The sequence below is a fragment of the Oreochromis niloticus genome, linkage group LG3 (genome assembly GCF_001858045.2).
Source record: "Oreochromis niloticus isolate F11D_XX linkage group LG3, O_niloticus_UMD_NMBU, whole genome shotgun sequence".
NCBI classification, from domain to species: domain Eukaryota; kingdom Metazoa; phylum Chordata; class Actinopteri; order Cichliformes; family Cichlidae; genus Oreochromis; species Oreochromis niloticus.
Genome location: NC_031967.2, coordinates 22916799 through 22928136, shown reverse-complemented (window position 1 = coordinate 22928136; position 11338 = coordinate 22916799).

Here is an 11338-nt window from a genome sequence, read left to right as displayed (position 1 = left end):
AACTTGCCCAACACTGCATTTGACACATAATAACTGGGTAGGTGGGAATAAACTTAATCAACTGTAACTTCCAATAACGTGAGGATAAAAGAGATGTGTCTAGGAGTTGCATTTGTCATAAGATAAAACGTAATAAGACCAGCTACCTCTTTAAGCTACAAGTGAAATCGCGGCTTCCATTACAAATGGTGGTAAGGTTAGCTTTTTCTCAATTTGTGAAAACACAGAACATCTCTCACAACATTCACAGTCTTTAAACTAAGAGAAAAAAAGTTTTCTTACCTTTATGTGTGCGTTGCAGTTAGCAAACTTGAACTACTAACCTGTTTTTTGAACAGCAAAGCAGAGACAGGAGACATGAGTTGCGTTCGGTCTGCAGGCTCTTTCTCATCTGAGGCACAGAAGCGTTGCAACGGCCTATCGCAGTCACCACTATCTCCCCCTTGTGGCAATGCCACGTAATTACATTCTCCATAACTCTAAATGAAAAGTGCAATACCACCATGAAATAAGGCCTTTTACATCAGGTGTCACACACTCCCCAACAAAAAGAAAATGGCTCCTGACATTTAACCTCTTACCCTTTAAAACTCATTATACTAATTATTCAAACAATTTGAAGCAAAGCTACGAAGTGCAAAAGAAGAAGACCAGACAGGAAGGGGGAGCAGGTGAAAGGCTTCTATATCATGGGATGAGTCAGGACAGCTGTGAGTCCATCATAAAAAATGGATTCAAGAGTAGCTTTTCTGGGGAAAATTGTAATTATCCTCTGATCCAATCAACTTGAATCACTAAGATCAGATAAGAACAGCTTTGAAGAAAAACAATGAAATGTACAACACAATAAGGAAGTGGAGGAGAAAAAAAGAGAAATATACTCAGACTGAGCTACTGGTAGGGGATCAGTATGAGAACAGAAAACAAAAACTCCTCAGTACAAAAAGCACATAAATCTTCACACCTTAACACCATAGAAACACATGACAAGCAACAGGGGTGGGTATGGGGTGAGAGCCGGTGTAGACAGCAGCATCCGGTCCTGCAGCATGCTCTGCGCTGGTCCAGTCGACCCGCCATCTACATCGGGAGGGGAAAAGCGTCAGAGACATTTGGATAAGGACTATAGAACACCAGTGCAAAGAAAACATGCTAAAATGATACTCTAACATGTGATGTCACTCTTGTTTTATTTCGTTTATATTCTAATATATTTTTTATTTCAAATAGAGAAAATTACAGTGCTGTGCAAAAGTTTTGAGCTACCCCTCATTTTTTTTATAATTTGCTTCCAAGCAGCCATTCTTTCTTGTAATATTTAGGGTGGTCTATACAATAGTTTTCCAGACCTTTTTGGACATTGGCTGCTTTTTTTTTTGCTGACCATTTTCAGAGGATTGTGTTGTGTTTTTTATACCACCTAACACAGATTTTTGAATCATTCAAACATAAAAAAAAAAAAAAAAACACACCTAACTGGGGAAGTCATATACCATATTTTTTGACCATAAGGCGCACTGGATTATAAGGCGCATTAAGCAAAACAAAACAGTCAGATAAGTAAAACTTTACTCAAATCATTCTTCTTACTTCCTCCACTTCCGTACCATTGATTCACTAATGTTGAATTCTCTCGCAGCTGCTCTTTTCCCGTGTTGTTGCAGTATATTAATGACTAATCTCGTATTGTGGATGGATTATCTCAGTTGTTCTCCTGACTGAAGTTTGGTCCGTTTACAGCATCCTGCCATGCAATTGCATTTCTCCTTAACCATTGGGAACCCTCACGTTAACTTTTATTGAGTGGAAAACAGTTACCGTTCACTGTGTTTATGTTATCCTAACATAGCTGTGTCGCTAGCGATCACGTAGCACATCATTATATACCAGCTAGTCCAACTTCAGTAACCCTACAAAAGTCACTGCTGTTTAGTTTTCTGTCTTCATTTATGTTGGAAGTGATAGCAGAGCTGTACGTTTTAATTTTTTCAGAAATCTCTCAGTCAGAACGTGGTATATCATGTTCTTCCCACTAACTTCTAACTCCGTTAAATTGAATACATTCTGTTTTCATGGATGCCTGGATGTTAAACTTAGCTGTTACACCTGGTAAAGCAGCAACACTGATCATTTTATTGAAGAGGAAAGAATATAGGCAGTTTTTAACACTCAGTGACGCTGCAATTGTGATTTGACTTTGGGTCCTGAAGCGGACTGAATTTAGGACCCAGATTACTCCGTGAGGCTCCTGCCTATGGTAGCCGTAATGCTCCGACAATCCATCAAGTGGCGTGCGGCTTTGTAGCTTACTAAAGTCGTACTAAAACATTTTTTGACAGTTTTTAAGCGCCGTGTACCACATAAAATCGGTTCGAGGTCAGTAAGCACAACCAGAATTCATACATAAGGTGCATAAGGCGATTATAAGGTGCACTGACGCTTTTTGAGAAAATTTAAGAATTTTAAGTGAGCCTTATAGTGCGGAAAATACTGTACATGTCTGGTAATTCCAGAATTTTAAATGTCTCTCTTTTATTTTCTGTTTTCAGCAACTGCATATGGTCAGGGGACCTAGTTTGCTGTAAATGCCAGCTACTCGGCCAGCCCTGGGTATTCAACACCAGGTGGTGATGGTTCTCAGACAGTGTTTGTGGCCCAAGTCATCAATGGTATTTACACTCAGTTCAACAGCAGCATAAAGGTGCCAACCGCCTTGCACCAATCAGCCCGATGAACGTTATGACAGTTTGGTGGACGGAATAACAAATCCAAGCATGTTTATTATTTTCAATGATAACCAGGCTTATCCAGATTACCTCATTATCTTCTGTTAGTGCTTCATCATGGGGAATATTTCCTATACAACTAATACATTTTCAACACTGATTTACCATCAGTGTTCTGAACAGTCAGGCCCCATCTTATGTTAAAGACCTCATAATACTGTATCACCCCAACAGAGCACTTTGCTCTCAGACTGCAGGCTTACTTTTGGTTCTAGGATATTTAAAAGTAGTGTGGGTTAAGATTAAATTAGGCTTAAAACTTCCATTTTTGATAAAGCATATGTTTGACCCTCAATCCTTCCCATGATGCACTTCATGTTTCTTTTTCACTCATGTTTTTCACTCTCTGTGTGTTTATAAACTACTGTGTATGTTGGGGTTATGTTTTATTATTGTCATTTGTATTAAGAAATATTTAACCATATATGCTTAGAGGTATATAGTTAATTGTGTAGTGATAGGATGTGGGATCTTCAGTAGGCTGTAAAAGGCTTTGTGTGCATTCCAGGTTGTTCTGGTTTTCACACCCACATCCTGGGAGCATGGGAGAGGTCGTACCTTCTTTTATTGTTTTATGGTAGGATAAACGTATCTATGTCTGTTTTACTCTAAGTGCATTTTGTTTAGATGAACTGCTGGACTTCCAGACCAGCAGGGTTAGGAAGTCACTTTATGGCCACACACACACACACACACACACACACACACACACACACACACACAGGGTATTCTTTGTTCACATGTATACCTATGTAAGCTGTTATATGTTAATGAACCTATGCATATTCATGTAACCACAATAAAAGGAGTGCTATGGGGAACCTGGCTGAGAGTCTGATGGAGGTTAAGTGGTTGGAACGACACTTGGCTCCAGACAGGCCTCCTCATGCATGAGTAACACAAAGAACGTTGCCTACTTGTGTCTTGTTCTTTGCTGTGTAGCAAATTGTCCTGAGCGTTCCAGCGAATAGGTTTATGCTACGAACCTATCATTAATTGGTCCTTCGAGCCGGATCCTTGGAATCGACATTCACCGGGGGGAAAAGGGACACGCCGAAAGACTGACGTCAGCCAGGATTTATAGAGGTCCTGCAACAAAGACCCGAGACGTGAGAATTCGTCATCGGGCCGGTGGATTAGCCGTCTGTTTTTCTCCTCGATGGATGACGATTGACGGGATCTGACGGGACTGATGCTGCACGCAATGAGCAACACCAAGTAAGTTTGAAGAGCCCGACTCTATAACCGTGCGAGTGTGTTGACCCTTGGCCACTTTGTGGGGCTAAGTGCGGTGTTTTTCGCTACTTTGTGGAGCGTTAGGTACAGACCACTTTGTGAGGTACTGTAGTGAGTCCTCCGCCACTTTGTGAGGCGTTGAGAAGTTCCGCGGGGTCCAGACTGTGCTGGACAATAGGCCTATTTTGTGTTGTTGTTGTTGTTGTTGTTGTGTTTGAGTGTGTTTGTGTGAGTGGGTGCGGAGCAGAACACGCGGTCTGTGACGTCAGCTGTTGTTGTTATTATGGGTTCCCAAGCAACCAAGAGCGCGTCAGAGGGTGACGAGAAGTTTATGATGAAATTCGCTCCTGGAAGCACAAAGTATTTAGGACATTGGCGCAAGAAATATGATTTTGAAGGTAAATTGGTTGTAGGACAATGTCAAATGTTAATAGACCAGTTGACAGTAAAGGTAGCTTGTGCAAAAGGGAAATTGAAACAGGAGAGAGAGTTACAGCTGGCGTCTGCAAAACTGTGGTTAGAGCAGGCGCAGAAAAGACAGGAGGCAGTGAATGCGAAGAGAGCAGCTTTGCAGGCATTAGCTGTGAAACCTGAAGATGAGACGGTGCAGTCTACTTCAGTGGTGCTGACGTTAAGAGACCAACAGCGTAGAGCAGTATTAGAGAGGGAGAGAGAGGCCAGAGAGGAGGAAGAAAAGCAGAAGCAGGAAAAGAGAGAGAGAGAGGAGGAGGATAGAGTGCGACAGGAGTTTGGGGATGCCGCAGCACAATATTTAAGCCCTTATATCACTAGATCCAAAACTAAAAGGGATGAGACGGGTGCAGCTGGCATGCCTGTCTACCCTGCCCTAGATACCTTTCCCATGGTGGAGGTCGCGAATCCCCATTTTGGTGTTGCAGGTGACCAAAGCCGTGTTATTTGTGTTTACAGGCCATGGACTGAATCTGAATGTGCAGAAGCATATAAAGGTTTAGGAGACCCGTTGACTAATGTTGATGAATTTATCGCCCGACACAAGCAACTCTGCTCCTCGTATGCTTAAACGGCCAGGAAACAGAAGCCACTTTTAGGAAGTGTCTCACATATAACTGGGCTCGGGTGCGAGGCACCTACACAGGGAGGGATGGTAATACCATCCTACCCTATGGCCATGACAATTTAAAAGGCCAAGTTGATGGGGTCTATGAGCGTCTTAGAACTACCTTTAAAGCTTCTGTAGATTATAACAAAATTGCCCAATGTGTGCAGAAAGAAGGAGAGGATGTTCATGAATTCAGGGCGAGATTAGAGGAAGTTTTTAAAGAGCATAGCGGCCTTGTAGAGAGTGCGGAGAAGGCCAGCCCATACCAGCAGCAGTTAAAACATGCTTTGATGAATGGCTTTCATTCACCCATTGCTGATTTCATCAGAAAACAAAATGTTAGTCATAACACGGACGGGTCAGTTGAATGCATGAACTGGGCCCGCCATGCACAGGAAGTTATTAAAAATAAAAAAAAGAAGTCACAAAGTTCTGCGGCCGCTACCTTTCTAGCAGGTGAAATTTTATTTCAGGGACAGGCTGGAAGAGAGCAAAATAGAGGCAGGAGTAGGAGAAATAGGGGCTCATGGCAATTTAGGGGGAACCGTGACAAAAAGAATGATATATGCTATGCATGTGGGGAAAAGGGGCACCACGCAAGAGAGTGCCCTGATCGCATGCCTGAAGAGTATAGACGTCCTGATGCAGGAAATCCTTATTATAATAAATGACTAGCACCTGTTGACACTGCTAACACACATACATGTACAAATGATCCCTTAGTTTCCCAGAATTTACAACAGCCTGTGTTTCAGACTCTAGATTTAACTGAAGTATTGTTAAATTTGTCAGGGAAAGAAGTAAAACCAGTTCGCACATTGGCTATGCAAGGCAAAACTGTTCAATTTCTGTGTGATTCAGGTGCAGATAAAACTGTTTTAAAAGATCATGTGTCAGGAGTTGATCCTTCAAGTGGCACAATTTATGTGAAGTCTGCAAATGGTCAGTTAAATCAAAATAGAATCTCTAAACCAGTGTGGATTAGAGATCCCACCACAGGAGAGGCAGCTCAAGGTTCAGTTGTAATGTGCCCAACTTGTCCGGTGAACCTCTTGGGAAGAGATATGATGATGAAACTTGGAATTTCAATAATTCCAACATCCATTGGGATGATAGCTGCAGGAAAAGGAGAAACTGCTGAGACAATGGTTCATCAGGACAGTGGGGATTTGCATTATTACTGGACACTTGACCTGTCTGCCTCCAGACCTGATCAAATAAACTTTAAACTGTTAGCTGCAGCTGAGGAAATGTTGACAACCAGCCACGACACACAGGCACCAGAAGACTTGCATGTCACACTGAGATTTAAGACCACGCCTGGGCCTGATGAGGCCTACACAGATAAAGTGCTGAAATTAGGGCCACAGAGAATCGCCATAAAAGCAATATACACAGATGGTAAAACCATGGCTGGATGTAGTGTGATCCTTTCTGAAGCTGCACAACAACTCTTTAAAGGGCAGACACCACATATTTCATTGGCAAAGAGTGGCACAGCTGAGTGGTCAGACTTAGCATCTTTGGTGAGACAGGGGGAGAGTGTTGGAATGTGGCAGCAAGCTGGAGGGGGTTGGGAGACAGACATGCAGCATAACATCTTTCGTAAAAAGCTGGGATGGGTGACACATACTACACCACAAATACACTTAGAGGGGGGTGAGAATGACACAACAGAATGATATGTTGTAGATGTCAGAGATCACCCGGAGCTTAAACAGGTCCCAGAGAAGCTCTGGTCTAGTGGGAAGACTGATGTGGGGTTAATGACAACAGCGAGTCCAGTAGTAATAAAGCCCAAAACGTCTTTTAGGCCAAGAGTGAAACAATATCCCTTGAAGCCTGATGCAGTGGAAGGCATTAAACCAGTAATAGAGGATATGATCAAAGCAGGGATACTAGTTGAAGCTCCACAGGTAGTATGTAACACACCCATCTTCCCAGTTAGAAAGGCTGATTCACAGTCGTGGCGCATGATTCAAGACTTAAGAGCTGTAAATCAGGCAGTGGAGAGTATAGCTCCATGCGTCCCCGACCCCCACACTTTGTTAAATCAGCTCCAACCAGACAAGACACACTTCACTGTGGTAGATTTAAGTAATGCTTTCTTTTCCATACCAGTGCATGAGAATTCACAAGGCTGGTTTGGTTTTACGTATCAAGGCAAAAAATACACATACACCAGATTGCCGCAAGGTTTTTGTGATAGTCCTACAATTTTCACACAGAATATTACAAATTGTCTGTCTGATTTTGTAGTTCCATCACATTCACAGATGTTGGTATATGTCGATGACATTTTAATCGCATCCAATTCAGAGCAGAACTGTAGGAACGTATCATTGGCATTGTTGACTCACTTAGCTGAAACAGGTAACAAGGCCTCACTTTCAAAGCTACAGTGGGTAAAGACAGAAGTGAAATTTTTAGGACATCTGCTTAGTGCTGCAGGGAAGAGTATACATCCAGAGAGGAAAACAGCTATTTTGGCAGCACCTAGGCCAGAGACAAAGAAACACATGATGCAATTTCTAGGTTTGCTAAATTTCTGTCGATCGTGGATGCCCCATTATGCTGAAGTTGCGCAACCATTACTAGATATGATGTACAGTAAACCTTTAGCTATGTCAGAAAGTTTGAGTTGGACCCCTGAGGGGGAGCAAGCTCTGTGCATGCTGAAACAGATGCTGACAGGAGCATCAGTTCTAGGGCTTCCAGATTATAACAAGCCTTTTGTTCAAACTGTTGATTGTAAAGGGCATTTCATGACATCCATGTTAGCACAAAAATGTGGAGGTAGAATGAAGCCAGTAGCTTATTATTCTAAGAGGCTGGATTCAGTGGCTTGTGCCTTACCTCACTGTGTGCGATCTGTGTGTGCAGCTGCTGAAGCCGTGAAGTGTTCTGGTGAAATTGTTTTGTTTCACCCTTTGACCCTGCTAGTTCCACATGAGGTGGATGTTTTATTGCTGCAGACCAAAATGACATTCTTGTCACCGGCAAGACACTTATCTTTGATGTCATTGTTGCTCTCCCAGCCACACGTAACTATTAAGCGGTGTACAACTTTAAATCCCTCTACACTGTTACCCACAGAGGAAGAGGGTACACCACATGTGTGTCGTGAGGATGTGGAAAAACAGTGTAAACCTAGAAGTGATTTAACGGACATACCACTCACTGAGGGCAAGGTTTGGTTTGTTGATGGTTCAAGTTTCAAAACGGTAGAGGGAAAGACTAAAACAGGCTTTGCTGTTGTGGATGATGTACAGGTCATCCGTGCTGGGCAGTTATCGCATTCTATGTCTGCCCAAGCAGCTGAGATAGTGGCTCTGACGGAAGCCTGTAAAGCAGCTGAGGGGCAGGCAGTGACTATATATACAGACAGTCAGTATGCCTATGCCACACTTCATTTCTTTGCCGCTCAGTGGTCAAGACGAGGCATGACAACATCAACAGGGAAACCTGTGGAGCATGCAACACTTTTACAGGACCTGTTGAAAGCAGTCTTACTGCCCAGTAAAGTTGCGGTTTGTAAATGTGCAGCACACACACGTGGCACTGACCCTGTTGCAATGGGCAATGCCTTTGCAGATAAAATTGCAAAGGAAGCGGCCCTTGGATCACATGGGGTTCATATTCTGACATCTCAGGAGCAAACCATGCCCATTACGCATGATGTGTTAGCAGACATGCAGTCACACTCACCTCCAGCTGAGAAGCAGCTGTGGCTCACTAAAGGAGCAAGCCTGAGAGGTGATGTATATTATCTTTGTGATAAACCTATATTGCCTAAGAACTTATATAGGACTGCTGCAATTTTGAGCCATGGGCTCTGCCATGTCTCCACAGCCGGGATGGTGGCAGCAGTCGAACAGCAGTTTTTCACACTGGGATTCAATGTTTATTCAAAACATTTTTGTAAAGCATGTTTAATATGTTGTAAACATAATGCTCAAGGGAACCTCAGACCTAGAAGAGGAAGGTTTCCCAGACCCAGCTACCCATTTGAAGTAATCCATATGGATTTCATTGAGTTGTCTAACTGTAATACCTACAGGTACTGCCTGGTAATTGTGTGCCCATTCTCAAAGTGGGTTGAAATTGTCCCCACTAAGAAAGCAGATGCTATTTCAGTGGCTAAGGCAATATGCAAAAATGTGATCCCAGAGCATGGGATCCCCCAGACTATTTACAGTGACAATGGTCCTCATTTTGTGAATGAAGTAATTGAGAAAATGTCGCAACATCTGGGGATAACACTGAAAAACCACTGCTCATACCACCCACAAAGTGCAGGGCTGGTTGAAAGGACTAATGGCACAGTAAAGCTGAGACTCAGGAAAACAATGGAGGAAACAGGCAGAACATGGGTAGACTGCATTGAGCTTGTGAAAATGTATATGAGAATCACGCCAACTGACAATGGCCTAACGCCTTTTGAAATAATATATGGCAGGCCCTTTAGAGTTCCAGTGTTTTGTACCGATAATGATAAAGCAGAAGAAGAAAACACACCAGCAGACTGGATGATTAAAATGCTGAAAAGCAAAGAAGTCATGAGTGCAAATAATCTGCCAGATGATTCTGTTTCTGTACAGGAAGAATGTCTGAAGCCAGGGGACTGGGTGCTGATAAAGGTCATAAAGAGGAAGTGCTGGTCGAAGCCACGGTGGGACGGACCATATCAGGCTCTGCTGACAACACCAACAGGTGTGAAAATCGCAGAGCGACCCACCTGGATACACCAAAGCCACTGCAAGAAGGTGACACACATCCAGGCCAGCTCGGAGTAAGTGGCAGGAAGACCGGGTACAAAGGGGGGGGAAAGCCTCCAGGGCCCCTCGTCTCAATCCGGTGAAGAAACCAACTGAGCCACAGGTACTCATCAGATGGCTGGAAAAGTGTTGTCTACCCTGCTGGGGGTAATGGCTTTGATGTCGTCATGGTCAGCAGTGGAGACCCTGTATGTCCAAGGAAACCACACCCAATACCCTCATGGCTATTCTACAAACTTTTGGTGGCAGTTTATGAATACAACTGCTCACTTGAACAATAGGACGGACTGCTATGTGTGTGCTCATATGCCGTTGTCAGCATATACATCTGGACTGTGGCCATACAGCATACCAGAGGACAGAAGTTGGTGTCTGTTAGGCTTAGCAACTCATCCTGGCTACAGAGTCCTCTGGTCCAAGGCTAACTATGGTACACCTCTGAACATCACCTGGAGTAAGTCGCCACTTCTGAACATGAATTGTTCTGGACAAACTGACTTATTGGCCTGGCCTCAAGTGTCAGACCCACTGCCAGACATAATATTGCTGAACAAGCTGAATGCAGCTCAATTACCGGTATGTGTGTGATGAACAATGGAACACTGTCAGTGGGAGAGCTGCCGCTTCGCTTATGTGGAAAGATATACACCTACTGCCCTCCAGAGAATGAGAGCGGGTGTATGAAATGCTTGACCAGTGCGAAGTGTGCTGAGAGCTTGACATTGAGGAGGACTGAATGCAAGTTCGACCTGACTTACAGAATACCAGTAGAAGCAAAGAGACAGAATTGGACAGGCTGTGCGAGGACAGCGCCGAGCAGTAAAGGAACAAGAGTGTTGGCTGATTGGTATTTCATGTGTGGACATAAAGCATATCTATCACTCCCTGAGGGATGGGGAGGATTATGTGCCTTGGTGAAGTTATCGGATCATGTCTTCTTCATGGACAGAGTTGAACATCACCCTAGCAACCGACGGAAGCGTGAGGTGGATATAGCCTCACCAAACTCTTTTGGAGTGACAGTAGACACTGGAGTGCCGCGGGAATTCCGCATTTGGAGTGGAGGAGCTAAGTTCTTCCAAAGTCTGATCCCAAACGTCGGAGTTGCAGAGGTGCGGGATCACGTGGAGATCAACCGGTATGCCCTACTGCGACACATTAATCTTACTAAGACTCTGGGGACAGCCTTAGCGGAGGAGCAAAAGGCCATCAGAACGATGGTACTGCAGAATAGGCTGACCCTGGACTTGATAACGGCATCACAAGGAGGAGTGTGTAAGCTGATTGGAGAGACATGTTGTACATTTATCCCAGATGGATATACGACTGGAGGAGACATCTATGAAGCACTGCAGAACTTAACTGCTCTGCAGAGATATGTGGCAGACCACACATCCGGAGGAGACGCATCCCAAGGCTGGATAGCCTGGTTGACATCTGGACCATGGTGGAATATG